The sequence below is a fragment of the Lycium barbarum genome, chromosome 1 (assembly GCF_019175385.1).
Source record: "Lycium barbarum isolate Lr01 chromosome 1, ASM1917538v2, whole genome shotgun sequence".
Classification (NCBI taxonomy): domain Eukaryota; kingdom Viridiplantae; phylum Streptophyta; class Magnoliopsida; order Solanales; family Solanaceae; genus Lycium; species Lycium barbarum.
The window spans coordinates 134,548,779-134,567,741 of NC_083337.1; the positions used below are offsets into that span (position 1 = coordinate 134,548,779).

Sequence of the window (18,963 nt, forward strand, 5' to 3'; positions counted from 1 at the left end):
AATTATTCTGCACTTTGAGAAGGTGTTTTGGCCAAATGTTGAGTTCTTAGGGGTAGTTGCAGAGAGCTCATTTGAATATAGTTACTTTTTGAATCTTCACAAGGCCACTGAACAAATTTTTTGCTTCAAGTTTATTATATAGCATGATATTATATTAATCCAAATGACCTGGATGATTTTAAAAAAATGTTTTGATATGAATATTTTGTATCTAAAGAAAGTAGTTTTGAGGGGGAAGTTTGCAAATTATCAAACAGATGTTGTTGTATGGTGATATTCATTAAATACAATGAAAAATCCGAGAAACCCGAAAAAAAAACGATATTGAAACCAATTTTTCTTGGTTTGGGTTGGTTTATAGATTTAAAAACCCGACACAAATGGTTTGGTTTGGTATTTGAAAAATCTGAACCAACTCGGTCCATGTACACCTCTAATAAATAGCATCATCACTTAGTTAATAACTACTAAGACAATATAATTAAGCCCGCCATTGGCTTTCATAACTTCAACTCGACCCAGGTGATCGACAGACACTATTCCAACTTATGGCGAGGGCATCAATAAACATATACAAACATGAAACGACACGAATCTGCAACCATATATACATTACAAATCTATGGTGAAGCTACAACCATTGGATTTTCCAGAAGCAAGCATAAGCGGGTAGGAGAAGCACAATTTAAAGCCTATAATAACAAGCATAGCTTAGAAGAATAAACACATCTAACTTTATTTTTGTTCTTCAAATGAAAAGGTCTTAACCATAGCATCGGATAGGATCATTGCACCCTTTGTCAGCAGACTGCTTTGAGCCAAACCGACCCCCCTTTGCAAGGTACTGCTGATGATATTCCTCGGCTCTGTAAAATTTCTTAGCGGGCAAAATCTCAGTAACAATCTTCCTGTTCAGAAGCTTTTGCTGTCGGTCTCGGGATTCTAGTGCTGCCTTCTCTTGCTCGGGTGTGTAGAAGTAAATCCCAGACCTGTACTGAGTGCCCACATCATTTCCCTACAAACAACGGAAGTATCCTGTTAATGCATGATAAGAAGGTAAAACACTGACCTGTCAACCAACTAACTCTACTGAAGAACGTTCATCAGTATAAGCAAAAGTGCAAATATTGAAACTTAACAGAGTAAAGAGACGGTGCATTACCTACTGAATAGTAGAGAGAGAATCAGAGAGACGGTGAGAGGTCTTTTTTCATAGTCTTCAGATGCATAAAAGTTCATCGTCTTTGGATGCAATTATGCAAAAGTATGTCAATATCTGCCTCTAACAACTGTAAAAAATTTCCTTGGCTTTCTACTAGGAGAAGCAGCATGCAAAAATATGGGTTTAAATTGAACTAAAATGCACAAAAGTTACGGTATACGTTGCTAAAACTGCAGGAACAGAAGTACAGGGGAAAAAAAGGGATGAGGGAAACAGTTAATAGAGAAATGTTGCATGTTTTAGCAAGAAACTAGAAGGAAGGTTCCGAATATGTTGTTTTTCCTTTTGATAAAGTAAGAAAATCCCAATAATGTTGTTCGTATTGATCTCTATTAGAGGACCTAAGAGGGTAAGCAGGGGCGGAGCCAGCGTATGTCCAGGGGTTCTCCGAACCCCATCGGCGAAAAATTACAGTGTATTTTCAAAGTTAAAATTATTTTATTATGTATATATAATAGATGTTAAACCCCTGACATCTTCGTATATTTACCTTTTAGAATTTTTGAACCCCCTGGATGAAAATCCTGGCTCCGCCACTGGGTAAGTCCCCAAACTAAATACTTGAGACACAGAATTTCTTATTATCAATGATTAAGTAATAAGAGATAGCCAATGATAATTAATAAGATCTTAAATGTTATCAGAGTTTACCTAGAATTTTAACTACTGAAGTCAGGGGCGGATTTATAGCATGCCAAGGGTGCTCGGCAAAAAATTATAGTGTATATAGGGTAAATTTTCTGTGTTTATGTACATATATTAACTTTTGAATACCCTGAATAAATGCAACAAGTTAGCTCAAACGGTCCAGAGTGTTCGAAATTGTCATGTGTCCTAGGTTCAATTCCCATTGACAACATTATTTTTTATATTTAGCTTTTGTTGTTTTTTTTTAACCTCCTGAATGAAAATCCTGAATCCATCACTGACTATTAAAGGTCAACAGGTCAGATAAGACAAAGTTGAGCTTTCTGATTATACTTTATGCCTTGAACATGTCAACTAAGAAGTACTTTTTTCTTTTCTCGACAAGAAGCTAACGTGATTTTATTGATATGAATCACACCATGAGGATGCTGAGTTACTAAAGAAAAATTACGAGTGAGCAAAGCTTCTCCATATAGCTATGAAGGATAGTGATAAAGTCTATCATACTTGGACAAAAAGACACATGGTATAGACAAGCATATTCTAGTTGATGAACTAAACTCCTGTTTCTGCCAATTATCTCCATAACACCCAACTAATACATAGAAGAATCAGATTGCATAAGTTCGTGCTCTTCCCTTTCCAGCTACAAAATACCTGCTCCAAGTTCACTTTTAGGTAGTCCCAACTTGGTTTAAAGCAGGTTTAGAAATAGAAACATAACTACCCAGCAGCAGGACAATGGAGAAACAGGTGATTTACAGATTCTACTTCTCCTTCACATGACGAACATAAGACACATGTGGAATACCTCCTTTTCCTAGGTTGCCTTGTGTTAATACATGCTTCATTCTAAGCTATTCTATCAAAATAAGCCACACTTGAAGGTACATTTAATTTCCACAATGTCTTCCATCGCCATCTATTAGTCTAACCACCTGAGTTTGCTGGTGTATTTACCACTGTTGTCTCTAAACCAGAACAAATCCTTTCCCCCATTTACCCATTCCTTCTCTGCTAGTCAGCAAAATAGTTGCAACAACAACAAACCTAGTGTGATCCGCAGACCTTACCCTTACCTTTCACGTAGAGAGGCTGTTTCCGATAGACCCCCAGCTAAAAAAAAAAAAGTAACTAACGCAGGATGGTAAGAGAAGAAACAGCAAAATAGCGATACAAAACAAATGGGGAAACAGATAGTACAACAACAACAACAACAACCCAGTGAAATCCCACAACGTGGGATCTAGGAAGGGTAGAGTGTACGCAAACCTTACTCCTACCAAGGTAGGATGGCTGTTTCCGAAAGACCCTCGGCTCAATAAATAAGAACTACGCGATAACTGAATACTACTACTAAAGGGAATAGAGGAGTGGAGGAGACTAGCCCCCTCTCCCACACAGAGTGCGACAACACTAGCTACCGACTAACTTTCCACCCACATAGTTGCATCTAAGTATAAACCTCAGAGTACTGAAAGTATCTCATTAACACAATGCTCCTATTGTTCTTTTCTCTAAACTGTTCTATGGAGGCATCGAATATAAGGCATGAGTTTATAGACCTGGATTATCTTATTAGCAGCATAATTGTATAAATATTTCTTTTACTATCTATCTATATCTATATATAATATAAAGCTAGGCATCAATGGCGGATCTAGCTTGCTATGTGGGGGTTCCATTGAACCCCCAACTTTCAAACGCAGAGCATAAATTTAAGTGTAAAATTTTATAAAAACTGCAATAAATAGTAGACATGAACCCATAACTTTTAAAATACGACGGGTTTACAGAAAGGTTGAACCCATAGAGTTTAAATCTTGGATCCGCCTCTGCTAGGCATAGACAAGGTGATGTAGCACCTCTCTATGGCCTAGAATTGCATTTATCTTTTTTGTGTTTTTTTTGCTATTTTCTCCTAATTTTTCAGTTCAAGTACTTATTCTTAAGAATATAAAAATGGGTAAATAATTATTTAATTAATGAGGAGACGTTTTAAAAGATGACATGAATTAAAGACTTTAGTCCTCTAGGTTTCTTCTTAGAAAATTGTAACGGTCTACTATTTATATTATGAAAAATTTTCAATAATAATCTCATTAGTTAATAAAATAAACTAATCTCATACAGTTACAATATTATTTTTGTTTTCCCTTGAAGTTTCAAACGTATTCATTTAATTTCCCACATCAGTTACAGATATGGATTGTAATGACCCAGTGAATACATATTTTTCGATCACTAACTCTATTATGATTACTCCATTAAATAGTAATAAATATTACAATAAACAAACCAGTCACTTACTAGACAAAATTAATAGAATTGTATTCTCTTCCTCTACCAAAGAATTGTGCTACCAATTCTCAAATTTCTCTTTTACGTAAAAGTAATACATGAGCAAATTGTATGATCATCCACCGAGAAATTCAAGTGTTTTGAGATTAAAGGTGGATACTGTGCTCACTAGCGAAGGGGATAGTTCGTCCGTTCCTTTTTTTTTTTTTTTTTAAACATCAATCCATATTATTTTCCTCTTTTTATTTATTCTTCTATAACTCAATCCCAACCACATGTTACATTTTAGTGAATCTTTATACATAAATTTATGCTCTGCATAAAAAATATTGAGTTCAAATGAAAAAGGAGTTTTACCAAATATTCATACAAAGAATGACTGTGCGTACTAATTAATTTATTTACTATTTTATTTTCATCTATCATTTTAACATATCTCTTTTGTCTCACAAGAAAAACAGTGCACTGGAATATATATTGCAGTTTATAGGGTTTTTTTTTTTATTAAATTTACGCCTTTAAGGGGGCGTATTCCTTTTATTTCATATCCAAAGAAATGTTCAGGATTCAGAGATGGTAGCAATGAGCTAAAACCTCTGATTCATGGTTACATACAGCCTAGTTACTACTTAGCTAGCTTCTACAGAGAGGTATATTCTTAGAACAGCAATTCAGCTCCCAAAAAGAGAAAAGGAAAAACTTGACACATTATACATATATGTTCTTCCTTTGCTTCATCCTAAACGATGCCCATATTGCTCCTATCCATTGTGTAAGCACCGACGGCTACTTTAGGAAGATCTTTGATATGATAGAAGATTTCCTCTTGTCCATTTATGCTCCACTTAGCCAAAGCATCCGCAACTTGATTTGTTTCTCTATAGCAATGTTGGGCAGTGAAGTTAATCTGAGAGAGGAGTTGTTTGATTTTGTCAATGGACTCTTGCAATTGCCAAGCAATGTTGAATTTACCTTTAACAATGTTGATGACAATGAGTGAATCACTTTCTAAAATAACATTCTGAAAACCTTTGGATACGCACCATTGCAGGCCACAAATCACAGCTTTTGCTTCTGCCAAATTACTGCTTCCTCTCCCTAAGAATTTAGAGAAGGCCATGATCATTTGCCCATTGTTATCTCTCACAATCCCCCCAGCACCAATCAGGTCTTCTCTATTGTGACTCCCATCAGTATTTAGCTTTATCCAGTCCAAAGGAGGTCTAATCCACCATACTATCAAACACTCAATTTTATGAGAAGAGTTTATAATCTGATTACTAAGAATTTTCCAAGGCCACTGCCAAATAATAGTGGAATTAGTCTTAGAGACTATCCATCTAATGTGACATCTAACGCGATGAATAATTCTTGTCTTAGAAGTTGTAGAATTGCCATAACTGGTGGAGCACCTGGCCTTCCATATTTCCCAGAAAATACAGACTGGGATGACTTGTAAAATATCCTTGTGTAACCTGCTTGTGGCCTTTTTAGACCACCGCTTTGTCATCATAGTCCTTATTGTTCCATATTCCCACGGAATTCCTTTAGGAATTCCAAACAGTCTTTGCAAGCTCTCCATCCAAAAAGGTGTGATGGATGGTTTCATCCTTGGCAACTTGACAACAACATTTAGTGTCCACATCAATTCCAAACCTGCTAATTATATTGTCAAAAGGGAGCTTATTTTTTAGCATCTTCCATACAAGGAATGACATTCTGAAAGGGATCTTTTTGTGCCATATTCTATTGAAAAAAGGGTCACGATCTTGTCTTTGTCTGTTGATCCCCCCAAGCTGAAGAAGTTGAAATTTTCCACTTGTTGATGCCATCCACACTGGAGTATCTGGAGTATCAATATTAGATATAGGAATGGTGAGAATCAATTCAGCCATGTATTCTGGTAAATGGAGGTGATCAACATTCCATACTCCATCTTCAATAATATCCTTCACAAAGTGATTTCTGTCTATCTCAGGGTGCTCTATAACTAGAGCTAAGGCTCCAAGTCCTGGCCAGTTATCCCACCACAAATTGGAAGTGCCTGAGTTGATTTTCCACAAAATTTGCTCTTCTGCATCATCTTTAACTTCCAATATACTTTGCCATGCATGAGATAGGCCAGCTCTTCATTTTCTGTCTACTGGATGAGCTAGCCTGCAGTATTTAATCTTTATAAATTCTGCCCATAGAGAAATTTCTGTTCTGAACCTCCACTACCTCTTCATAGCCAAAGCCTCACTAATATCCTTTATTCTTCTGAACCCCAGCCCTCCTTCTTCAGTTGGATAGCACATTTTAGCCCATGAACTGTAGTGGTGTTTCTTCTTTTCATCAGTAGAACCCCAGAAAAATCTAGTCAAGTACCTTTCAATTTGAAGGAAAATTTCATTTGGTGGTTTCATGGCAGCCAACAGATATATGGGTTGAGATTGCAACACATGTTTAATAAGAATGGCCTTTCCACCCGTTGATAATAACTTACCTTGCCATCCAGATGTTTTCCTGACCACTTTAGTCACAGCATTATTAAAAGTAGAGATCAATTTTCTGCCAACACAAATAGGGCATCCAAGGTATGTATAAAAGGAAATTCCTTATGTTTGTACCTTGTGATATTCTTAATCCTTTCCACCTCCTCGGAACAAGTTTTGGGACTAACTAGAAAACAACTCTTATCTTCATTAATCAGTTGGCCAGAACAATCAACATAGTTGTTTAAAACAGTTTTAACAAGATTCAGGGAGTGAATGTTCCCAGATGTGAAGGTTATCACATCATCAGCATAAGTAAGGTGTGAAATTTGGGGTCCAAATCGTGTCATTGAGAAACCAGTGTAGCTGTGATCATTCTGAAGATTATTCAGCATCCTTGATAGTACCTCAGCCCCCAAAATGAATAAGGATGGAGACAAGGGATCCCCTTGTCTTAGTCCCCTAGTGGAATGGAAAAATCCTTTTCTTGACCCATTTATAAGGATAGAGTACCAAATATTTGAAAAAGATCTCCATACCAGATCCACCCATTTCACAGAGAACCCAAACTTCCTGAGAATAGCCTTTATAAAGTGCCAATTGACCCTGTCATACGCCTTTGACATGTCTAATTTAAGAACTAAATTTTCCCCTTCTTTCTTGTCTCTGATGCCATGAATGATTTCCTGAGCAAGGAGAATGTTTTCAGTAATAAGCTTTGCATGAACAAAGCCTGATTGGTTCTTAGAAACCAGTCTAGGAAGAATGCTTGCAAGCCTGTTGCTCATTATTTTTTAAATAACTTTGTTGGAGAAATTTGATAGACTAATAGGTCTCATCTCTGAGAATGTGGAGGGGTTTTCCACTTTTGGAATCAATACTAAGCAGGTACTTGTGAAGTACTTAGTCAATGGAGAGCCTCTGAAAAAACTGAGAATCAATTCAATCAGATCTTGTTTAATAATTTCCCGGCAGGTCTGATAAAAGTGGCCATTGAACCCATCAGGGCCAGGAGCACTGTTGGGGCTTAAATCAAATATAGCATTTTTTATCTCTTCCTCAGTAGGATCAATGGTGAGAGCATTATTATCTTCATCAGTAACCTGCTGGTATATACAATTTACGTGTTGAAGATGTGGTGTCCCCTCTTCCTTGAAAAGCTTCTCAAAGTGATTTATAGCTTCTTCTCCAATATCCTTGTCACCAATAATCCAGTGACCTTGTTGATTTTTCATCCTATGATGGGTGAGTCTTCTTTTTTTGTCATTAATCATGGAATGAAAGTATTTGGTATTTGAGTCTCCCTCCTCCAACCATCTGATATTAGCCTTCTGTCTAAGCAATGAGTCTTCACACTTAAGCCACTTAATATATGTTGCTTGGGCCTTGTGAATTTCTTCTCTAGCCTCATCTCTTTGATCGTCAATATACTACTCTTCTAGTTGTTGCATATTGCTTTCCCAAACTTTGACATGCTTGTGAACATCCCCTATTTGATCCCTAGACCACTTGCCGAGATTCTTGCCTAGAGTTTTCAGCTTCTGTTGAAATCTCCACATAATATTTACTTGGATATTCTCCTGCCAGCTGCTTTGTACAATATCTTTGAAGAAGGGTTGATCAGTCCAGAAATTTAAGAACTTGAAGTATTTAATTCCTTGGAACTCAGTATTAGAACATCTCACTAGCATTGGTGTGTGGTCTGATCCAGTGCTAGCAAGGTGTTCTACACTCATTCTTGGGTATTTAGAAGTCCACTCATGGTTAATAAATACTCTATCAAGTCTTTTCCATATTCTGTATCTCTTGGCTCTTGCATTGCACCAAGTAAATCTTGGTCCTGAAAAGCCTGCATCCACCATACCACATTCCTCCATGCTATCAATAAAATCCCAGCTCTCCTGCATTCTGTGAGGATTTCCTCCCTTTTTTTCTTCAGCTTCCATAATAACATTAAAATCTCCGGAAAGACACCAAGGGCCACTTATCGAATTACAGCAGTTGTGGAGGCTTTCCCATAAAGGTTTCCTCAAGTGCTCTTTGTTTTTAGCATAAACAAATGTCATGTGAAATATCTCTGAATTGTCCTTTCGCTTAAACTTCATAGTAACTTGTTGAGAATCATTAGAAATTTCTGAAACCTCAAATAAAGAGTTCCAAAAAATCCAGATCTTGCCATTAGTGTTACTGCAACAACCATTCATACCTATCTATCTTTTGTACATTGAGATGAATTCTTTATCAATAAAAGGATCCAGTATAGCAATGATTTGAAGATTGTGCAATTTTGTTAGAAATTTCAGTCTTTCAAAAGCCCCTCTGGACTTTACTCCTCTGATATTCCATGTAATTGTATCAATCATGGAGAAACTCATCTGAGGCACTGCTTTTGGATGCCTTACATTTTGCTCTCGTGATAAGTCCTGTGACCAATTTTTGTGTTTCATTCCTTATAGTACTGCTCCTTGGGGATAAATTGCCTTGCATTATAACATCCTTTCTATACTGCATAACAGCATCTTCTGATTCCTCTTCTTGCCATGAAGTACTGGGAGCAAATGCCTTTATCAGTTCTTCTTCATCTGTTGAGTTACATTCTTCATACTCATCATCCCCATCCTCGTCTAAATTGTGACCATCTTCACTATTGTCTTCCATTATATCCTCTGATAATAGCTGATGACTTGTTTGAATAGGAGATACATTGTGCAGTAGTTGTTGGCTTTTTTTGAATGGGAGCATTATGATGGGAGGGAATAGCAGCTGGAGCAGAGTTATTAAAATCAGAACCCCAAAGGTGAACTTCTAGGTTGATGCCAGCTTGACTTTTGGCCTTCTCCACAGCCTCATAATCTGAAATAATAATACCTGCATCCTCCATTCTAGCATTATATATTCTAGGTGTGGAAGGAGACATTGAGATTACTGGACCTTTTCCTGCTTGATATTTAGGGTCGTTGATCAAAGGCCTGAGTTGAGAATTTGAAGTATCTTGTTGCCCACTTGCAGAAGGAGATAATGTCTTTGACAAGGCGGGGGAAGTTGGAGCATTAGAAATAAAATATTCTTGTTTGTTAAGGCCAGAGGAAGAACCATTGCGATTAGGAGGAAATTGAAATCTTGGTTGCTGCTGATTTATCTAAGAAGCAGAGTTCTGTTTTGGACTATGTTCAGGATCTTCTTGAAGTTGCTTCAGATGTTCAAAGGAATTCTTTACAGGTATGGAAGTAGCTTAAGGGACCGAAATGGTAGCATTTACATTTTGTACTATATGTTCCGCACCTTCTCCATTCACCAAGCTTTGAGACTCTATAGTGACCACAGTATTGGATTGTAGAAGTTATGTTAGTTGATCATGATTATCCAGTTGTGCATTGGGATTTATTGGCTTAGCCCTCCATTGCATAGCTTTCCTTTTAGCCAACTTGTTTCTAATCCCATTTTGAATGTTGTGCCTTTTCTTCTTCTTGTGAGCATAAGCAATTCTAGAGGTACCAGCAGCTGACACATTCTGCACAGTTTTAGAACCAGAGGGATTGTTCTGCATAATAAGAGGAGGAGACTTATCGATAATAGGATCTTTACCCTGTCTTTGATCCAGAATCGTTTTTGCAAGCTGTTTATAATTAAGAGCATCCAGGGGAGCAACAATAGGTTGAGGAACCTGTCTATTTTCTATATCTCTAGCTTGAGGGCCCTGATCATTTCTACCTCCTCTTTGAAGGGGTCTATTGTTCTTAGGATAAGCTAAGCAATCCTCTTCATAGTGACCTTGATGTTTGCATTTAAAGCAATAGTCGGGCACAAAGTCATACTCTATAGCTTGATAAAAACCACCACATTCTATTCCTTCATTGTTTCTTTTTTTTTGGTAATTAAGTTTATTATTTACCAAATGAACACTTTTACAAACAATTCTCAACATGGGCAGTACTTGGACAGAAGGCCCCAAGTTTGCTCCTCTTGGTGTCTATGTTCCTCCAATTTGGCACCAGTGCCTATATTCTATACACAAGCTATGGATAGAAATTCAAGTCCTCCAACTGCCTAGCTAAACGAGTTCTCTTGGTTCCTCTTCCAACTACCTCTCGGATGATTTGTCTAATTATGAAATCTGGAGTCCTGCTCTTTCTTTGGAAAATCCTCATATTCCTCTCTGCCCACAGTTGATATATACTCGCAGCAATAGACATCCTATAGATGCACGCATTGATCGAGTTCCCGCTTGCCCTTGTTATAGCATATTGTAGTTCATCCTCCCATTCGAGCACAGCCCTTCTAATTCCTTGCCATGCCAATATCTTAGCCCAAATACCTTCTGAGAATGCACAGGCGAAGAATAGGTGATTTGCAGTTTCATTCGCCACATTACATAGGGGACATATAACTTCTTGAGTGATCCCCCATGAAGCCAATCTATCCCTAGTAAGCAGCCTGTTTTGGGCAGTCAGGATTAGCACAAAAATCCACTTGGGAGAACCATCATTGTTGCAAGTGAGTTTCTTCCAATGGACTTTTTGGAAATTGCCTCTCATTTGGACATACATCTTCTTTATAGAGAAAGAGGGCCCTCTCAGTACTTCCTCTACATCCAACCCAGCTTCCAACATATACGTTCTTGCCTTGATAATTTTTTGGACCACCCATGAGGCTTGCTTAGGGGCGGCCCAGTCGTGCATATACTTCCCATAGTAGGCATTGATCCAGCGAACCCAAAGTCTGTCCTTCTTCTTGCTTAAACACCACAAGAGCTTGCATATGGCTGCTCTGTTCCATGTCCTTAGCTGCATTACGTTGAATCCTCCGGCTGTTTTAGGGGTGCAGACTGTCTCCCAGGCTAGCAAGGCTTTTTTGGATTCATCGGGCCTTCCTGTCCATAGATACGTTCTGCACTTCGCCTCAATCAATTTCAAGATTTGCTTAGGTAGTACAAACACCTGAGACCAGTACACTTGGACCGAGAATAGCACTGATTTTGTTAGCTGCAACCTGCCTGCGTAGGAGAGAAATTTGGATGTCCATGTACAGATCCTGGCAAGTATTCTGTCCACTAGAGGTATGCATTGAGTGATAGATAGTCTCTTTGTGCTTAGAGGAACTCCTAGATATTTGATCGGGAGTTCACCCCTAGCAAACCCGAGTGCTTGTATGATTTGTTCCTTCATTGTTTCTTAAACCAACCCATGTATTTTCTTCTAGAATAAATATTGAGAAAATCCTCTTCTAAAGAGAAAGCCATGAATATGTGTTTAGGGTTGTAATGTCCGATACGTACCTTGCCTTTTACTGTGAATCGAGCATCAAAATCGGTCCTAATATCTTCAATCGATGGTCTTCCATGGGAGAATTTACCAATTAGGTAAATTTACAATCTTTAGTGAGCTCGGCTTCTTCTTGAATGGTGAAAGAGACCACCGATTTCCCCTTGTGGATTTCCGGTGACCTGAAAATTGACTTTGTTTTTGTCGGAATCGGAAACAGAGTTAGGATCAATGGGTACATTAGCTTGGGCCCGTATGAGATCAGTCGTCGCTCTCGCCGGAGGGAAAATTTGCGGTGGGTTCATGCCGGAGAAGAGCTCTGAAAGAGCCGTTGCCAGTACAACTTACCCACAGAAAGCAGTCAGTATAATTACTATTACTTTACTTTACTTTATTATTACTTTACTATTCCTACTATTTAGAAGCACCTTGGGTGCCTTTTGTCGTCCGTTGTCGTCCAAAACAAATAAAAAAAATATTGAGCCCCATATTAAACAGGTCCATAACAAAAATTAAAAATAAAATGTAAAAAAAAAATTATGGGCCCTATATATATTAAATAATAACTAATATTAAAAAAATATTATGGGCCCCATATTAAATACCAACCAGTATTAAAAAAAACTGATGGAACCCATCACATCCAAACTTACGGGAAAAAAAAGTGGACCCCATATTAAAAAAATCAAGCAATATTAAAAACAAAATGAATTCCATATTAAAAAAAATAATGTTAAAAAAAATTGAACAAGTATTAAAAAAAAAAGGAGAAGAAAAAAAAGTGTAACCCACCACATCCAAACTCACGGGAAAAAAAAAGTGAACCCCATAGTAACAGAATCAAGCAAAACAAATTGTGGGTCCCATATATATTAAACAACAATTAATATTTTAAAAAAATTGTGGGCCCCATATTAAACACCAACCAGTATTAAAAAAAAAAAAAAAAAAAAAAGTGGAACCCACCACATCCAAACTCACGGGAAAAAAAAAAGTAGACCTCATATTAACAAAATCAAGCAATATTAAAAAAAAAAAAAAAAAGTGAATCCCATATTAAAAAAACAAACAATGTTAAAAAAAATTATGGGCCCCATATTAAACACCAACCAGTATTATAAAAAAAAAAAAAAAAAAAAAAAAAAGTGGAACCCACCACATCCAAACTCACGAGAAAAAAAATTGGACCCCATATTAACAGAATAAAGCAATATTAAAAAAAAAAAGGTGAATCTCATATTAATAAAACAAACAATGTTAAAAAACAAATGCTTAGAAAATCAAACAATTAAATCAATAATAATAGACTCATTGCCACATGTGTATCAACCCATTAGTGGGAGCCCCATATTAAACAGGCCCATAACAAAAATATATTGTAAAAAAAAATTGTGGGAACTCACGGGAAAAAAAAGTGGACCCCATATTAACAGAATAAAGCAATATTAAAAAATAAAAAGTGAATCTCATATTAATAAAACAAACGATGTTAAAAAACAAATGCTTAGAAAATCAAACAATTAAATCAATAATGATGGACTCATTGCCACATGTGTATCAACTCATTAGTGGGAGCAAATGAAATTATTGTACAGCAACATACTTAAAATACTTATATATTAAAATAAGATAGAGTTTAATTGCTTTTTCATTTTTTCCTAACTCTAATAAATGTGAAAAGAGATTAATGTCATAAAAGAAAAAATAATATTAAATGGAGATCAAATAATTAATAAGCTAAATTACTGAAATTATAATTCTAATTAACGTTTCCTTAAAAAATCGTGTAAAAAACAACATGACAAGTAAAATAAGTTAAACAGAAAATATTTACTAAAATTAAAAATAGAAGTTCTTCATGGCCCCATATTAAACACCAACCAGTATTTTAAAAAAAAAAAAAAAAAAAAAAAAGTGGAACCCACCACATCCAAACTCACGGGAAAAAAAAGTGGACCCCGTATTAACAAAAGCAAGCAATATTAAAAAGAAAAAAAAAGAATCCCATATTAAAAAAACAAACAATGTTAAAAAAAATGCTTAGAAAATCAAACAATTAAATCAATAATGATGGATTCATTGCCACATACGTATCAACCCATTAGTGGGAGCAAATGAAATTATTGTACAGCAACATACTTAAAATACTTATATATTAAAATAAGATAGAATTTAATTACATTTTCATTTTTTCCTTACTCTAATAAATGTGAACAGAGATTAATGTCATAAAATAAAAAATAATATTAAATGGAGATCAAATAATTAAAAAGGTAAATTAGTGAAATTATAATTCTAATTGACGTTTCATTAAAAACCGTGTAAAAAATAACATGACAAGTAAAATGAGTTAAGCAAAAAATATTTACTAAACATTAAAAAATTGAAGTTCTTCATTTAGATAAAAAACAAATTTCTACTTTGTTTCATCTTAAACATGTAAAATTAATATAATAATTTGAATTAGAATTATCCAAATCAAAATTTGATAAAAAAATTATATGTATTACTTCACTATTACTACTATATAGAAGAGCCGGTTTATAGAGGCAAGATCGTGGTCCGTGTTCGGTCCTACTTTTTTATTTAAGAGTAAAAAAATCTTTTGTGGTCCCACCCACTTTTTTATTTAAGGGCAAAAAAATGTCGTTTTATACTTTATATTACCAACTCTTCTAAAAAGTAGATAGAAATACTTTATTATATTTCTATTTTTCTACTATATAAAAGCATCAGTTTACCCATGCTTCGTCAACAGTCACTCTTAAAAATAAATCTGGACCCCACCCTCCCCAAACTCATGAAAAAAAAAGATGGACCCAATATTAAAAAAAAAAAAAAAAGGCAACGTCAAAAAAAAAAAACCGTGCACCCCATATACTAAAAAATCAAACAATATTCATGTAATTCCCAAAGTATCCCCATCAAGTCAATAATAGTGGATTCATTGCCACATGCATATTAACCCATTAGTGAGAGCAAATGAAATTATTACACAGCAAAAAACATGGACCTCATATTATTACTTTTCTTCAAAATATTTAATTGTTGTATTTGCTATTCCGCCATGTCATTTATTTGTTATGTTTACTAAAATAAATATACTTAAAATATATATATATTTAAAAAATAAGATACAATTTAATTACTTTTTTATTTTTATTCTTACTCTAATAAATGTGAAAAGAGATTAATATCAAATGAAGATCAAATAATGAATAAGGTAAATTAGTCAAATTATAATTCTAATTCACGTTTCCTTAAAAGAAACATGCAAAAGACAACATGACAAGTAAAATGAGTTAAACCGAGAATATTTACCAAAAATTAAAAAATAGCATTTCTTCGTTTAAATAGAAAATTAATTTCTATTTTGTTTCGTTTCAAACATGTAAAATTAATTTAATAATTTGAATTACAATTATCCAAATCAAAATTTGATAAAAAATAATAAGTATTTTACACTTTTAAATTAATCGAATTAAAATTGAAAGTATCAACTGATGCTTAAATATTACTATTATGCTTAAATATTACTATTATTTTATCTCAAAGAGAGGAAAATAGTTTTCTTTTAAACAAGTCTTCTCTTTTAAAAAATATTAATAAATTTTCGTAGCAAACACGAATAAAATAAAGTTTTAGATACGGAGCACAAACTACAATGTTATATTAATCGTATTTTGAACATAGTACATATATATATATATATATATATATATATATATATATATATATATATATATATATATATATATATATATATATTATCACTATCTAAACACAATTACATATACATAAATACACTATAATCCGAAGTGTTAGGCCCGTGCGCAGCACGGGCATAAGCCATCTAGTTTTTAGAGAGAAGCAGGAGTTTCTCTCTCTTAAATTGAGGACTTTGCAGTTTATAGGTTCCAACTTATTGGTATCCAAGAAAATAGATGTTGTATTGGAACTTTAGGTTATTCAAGTGTTTCAGAAACAGTTGGTTATAAGGAAGTACATATTTTAGCTTATTGTTTAAGAATGTATCATCTCTCATTCGATGCTAAACTTGTTGAATTTAATTTTCTTTTACCAGTTTGTATTAACTTTTATAATTAGAACAATTGATAATATTACGATTGGAGAATAGAGAAATTATATTATTGATCAGAGAGTAAAGATTCATTTTTAAGTTAGAATATTTTTTTACGACCGCGCGAAGCGCAGATAAATTCCCTAGTATATAATATAAAGCTAAGCATAAACAAGGTGATGTGACACCTCTGGCCACCATTCCTATTTATTTTGTCAATTTTTTGAGCTTTTACCTCCTTTTGTTTTATTAAAAAGATCTAATCTATTCATTGGAGAAAACCCCTAATTCAATCCAAGCATAAAAAGAGTAGTTATTGCAATTAAATGCTCATTTATCTGTAAAGAAAGCTAAACATTCATCTGTAAAGAAAAGGTTAACTATAATATGAAAGAAGTTGCCCTTTTCTCTATTTTTGAGTATTAAGTTTCATTAAATTTTGTAACAACCATATTAATTCATTATGTTATTGTATTAATTATTAAATACGCTATATATTAGTGGGGAATTGAAAAGCCATCATCAGCTTTCAAGAATTTCAATCGTGCCTTCTCCTTTCTTAATTCCTTTTAATTACTCTTCTTAAATTTCCCACTTTATTGTTTGTGAATCCATATATATATATATATATATATATATATATATATATATATATATATATATATATATATATATATATAAAGGAGGGAATGGAAAAGCTGATGTAGCATAGCTCTTTGGCCAGGATCTCGAATTATCTTTTTTCTCCATTTTTTGAAATTTTCTCTTATATTAGGATTGAAAATATTGCATCAAATTAATTAATGGCAGCCTTTAATCTCATTCCGCATTATTACTATTTATCCCTTCTCCTAAAATTCCTTAACTTTCCTTGTATTACCTTACGTTTCTGTTAGAAAAATGTAGTAAGTAATGTGGTAATTACTGGTATTTAAAAGGTAAGTTTCATTACAAATAAATGCTAAAATATGAAAAGTCATGACAATAAACGACATTTACCCTACCGGCCATTATGCATATATACATGGATATAAATATAAGAAATATCCTGTAAAGTGACTAAGTGCTGTTATCGTAATTAGTTTTTTGAATATCTATTTTCTTTTATATATACACTTTTAAACAACAATATAAATACATATATGATGTCTATGAAATATGAACTGTGATTTTATATGTTGCAGGAGCTAGCAAAAGTAACTTGCGTTATTTTTTTTATTTTTTTTTTTTGTCAGGAGCTTCCGTCAAGATAGATTCTTCGTAGTGCTAATTTTGTCTAAAACGCTCAGTTTAATATCTTAATTTTTTACTATGAGAATTTTCTGATGTCTCCTCCCCGTTCTTTCTGATTATTTTCTTTAGTAGGGATTTTATTATTTCTGTGCTAAATAAGAAGAAAAATCAAAAACTTAATTTTATCACTCAACGGATCGGTTATGTGCTTCTCTTTGTTAATGCAAGAGAAAAAGGAAGTAGAAAAGGGAGAAGGCTCCAAAGAAGCGTTTGCTTCAATTTTTTTGATATATAATTCCACAAGGCACAGTGAATATGGTCATAAAGAGTTAAATCAGAAACTTATGGTTGGATTGGTAGAGAAAAAGAAAAAATATGGATAGTTGGAAAGAATTAGTTATTTCTTTCCGCCGGGATACGGATTCATTGTTTTCTTTTTTATTTCTTTTCCTCTTCATTTCATTCTTATAATTTCTTCTTGAATTATGATAAAACTAATAATTTTCCTTTGTCCAGGATTTATTATTCATGTTTCATCCATGATTTATATTTTGCAAATTTCGACTGAGTACAAGCTGAGACATTCAACAACTTGCAAGGCAAAAAGAGAGAAACCGACTCAGCTGCCAGGTCTACATATCAGCCGCAATCACGACAAAACTATCAAGTTTCGCGTGATCATATATCTCTTCACCAACGAGGCTTCCAATATCAACCCGATCAAGCACTATTGTTTCTCTAATTTCTTATGTTTCTTCAATTTTTATCTTTTGTTTTCCAAGTTTAAATAGCTAATATTAGTGGGTTGTTTCGTATTTATATTGAAATGTTTTCGACAAGTACTTTCAGGCAATTTCTTATAAAGAGATGATAGAATCATGAACGATATTGGATTAGTGTTTTATTTTATCGAAAATATGACACCAAAAATGTTTGTTGTAAACATGATAATTTAATTAAGATATTACACTTTGTTTAGATTACAAACAAAATTAATTATTTTATAAATATATGATTTATAAATTTTTTAATAACGAAGCGCGGGCAACTTTACTAGTTTAATATATATTGATGTGGTATCCATAATTTGGAAAGTGAAATTATTGTCTTTAGTCTTTGTAATGCGAGAGCTAATCAAAGATTATACTCTATTAAATTCCCTAAACATTATGTTTAATTAATTTTTTATTAGTGTGTATAGTAATGTGCAAAGGGTAGGAGATAAAAAAACGCTATGGGTCTTCTTGCTTCCCTTTAATTATTTTTTTATTAATGTGTATTAATATGCTAAAGATATGAGATAAAAGAACAAGAACCAACCTTTCTCTCATACTACCGAGCTATTCATATGTGAATCGTGCTTTATGATTATCCATTTTAGCTTCAACGTGCATTAGGAAATTCTCCAGCATGATGAGGTCCATTGTATCATCTTTTTGTTTTAATTTTCACAGTAACAATTTGTTTTATGAGATTCATGTGTTAGTGAATATATCTTTGACCTTATTTCTGTGTTATTTTTACAGAAAATTCAAATGGAACCATTACTTTACGGGCAAAGGTTTGTCAATGTTTTTGTTGAAAAGTTTACACTCTTACGTCCTGTTGACACCCAATTTTGTCCCGCCTCTCTTCCGAAATACCTATTTACGTTTCTAACATTTTTGGAAAATTAAAAAATATATATATTATATCTTACTATAATTATTAGCCTCTTATCAATACTGGTGTTTCATTATTCCA

At 33.9% G+C, this 18,963-nt stretch overlaps 1 long non-coding RNA gene across 1 annotated transcript; it reads right to left on the bottom strand.

The window, feature by feature from the left end:
* Nucleotides 1-476: 476 nt before the first annotated feature.
* LOC132638549 (uncharacterized) lies at nt 477-13,060 on the bottom strand. The gene is made up of 2 exons (XR_009581793.1): nt 11,921-13,060; nt 477-1,015 (listed from the first exon to the last, which is right to left on the bottom strand). It is a non-coding gene; the product is annotated as an uncharacterized LOC132638549 (long non-coding RNA).
* Nucleotides 13,061-18,963: the final 5,903 nt, after the last annotated feature.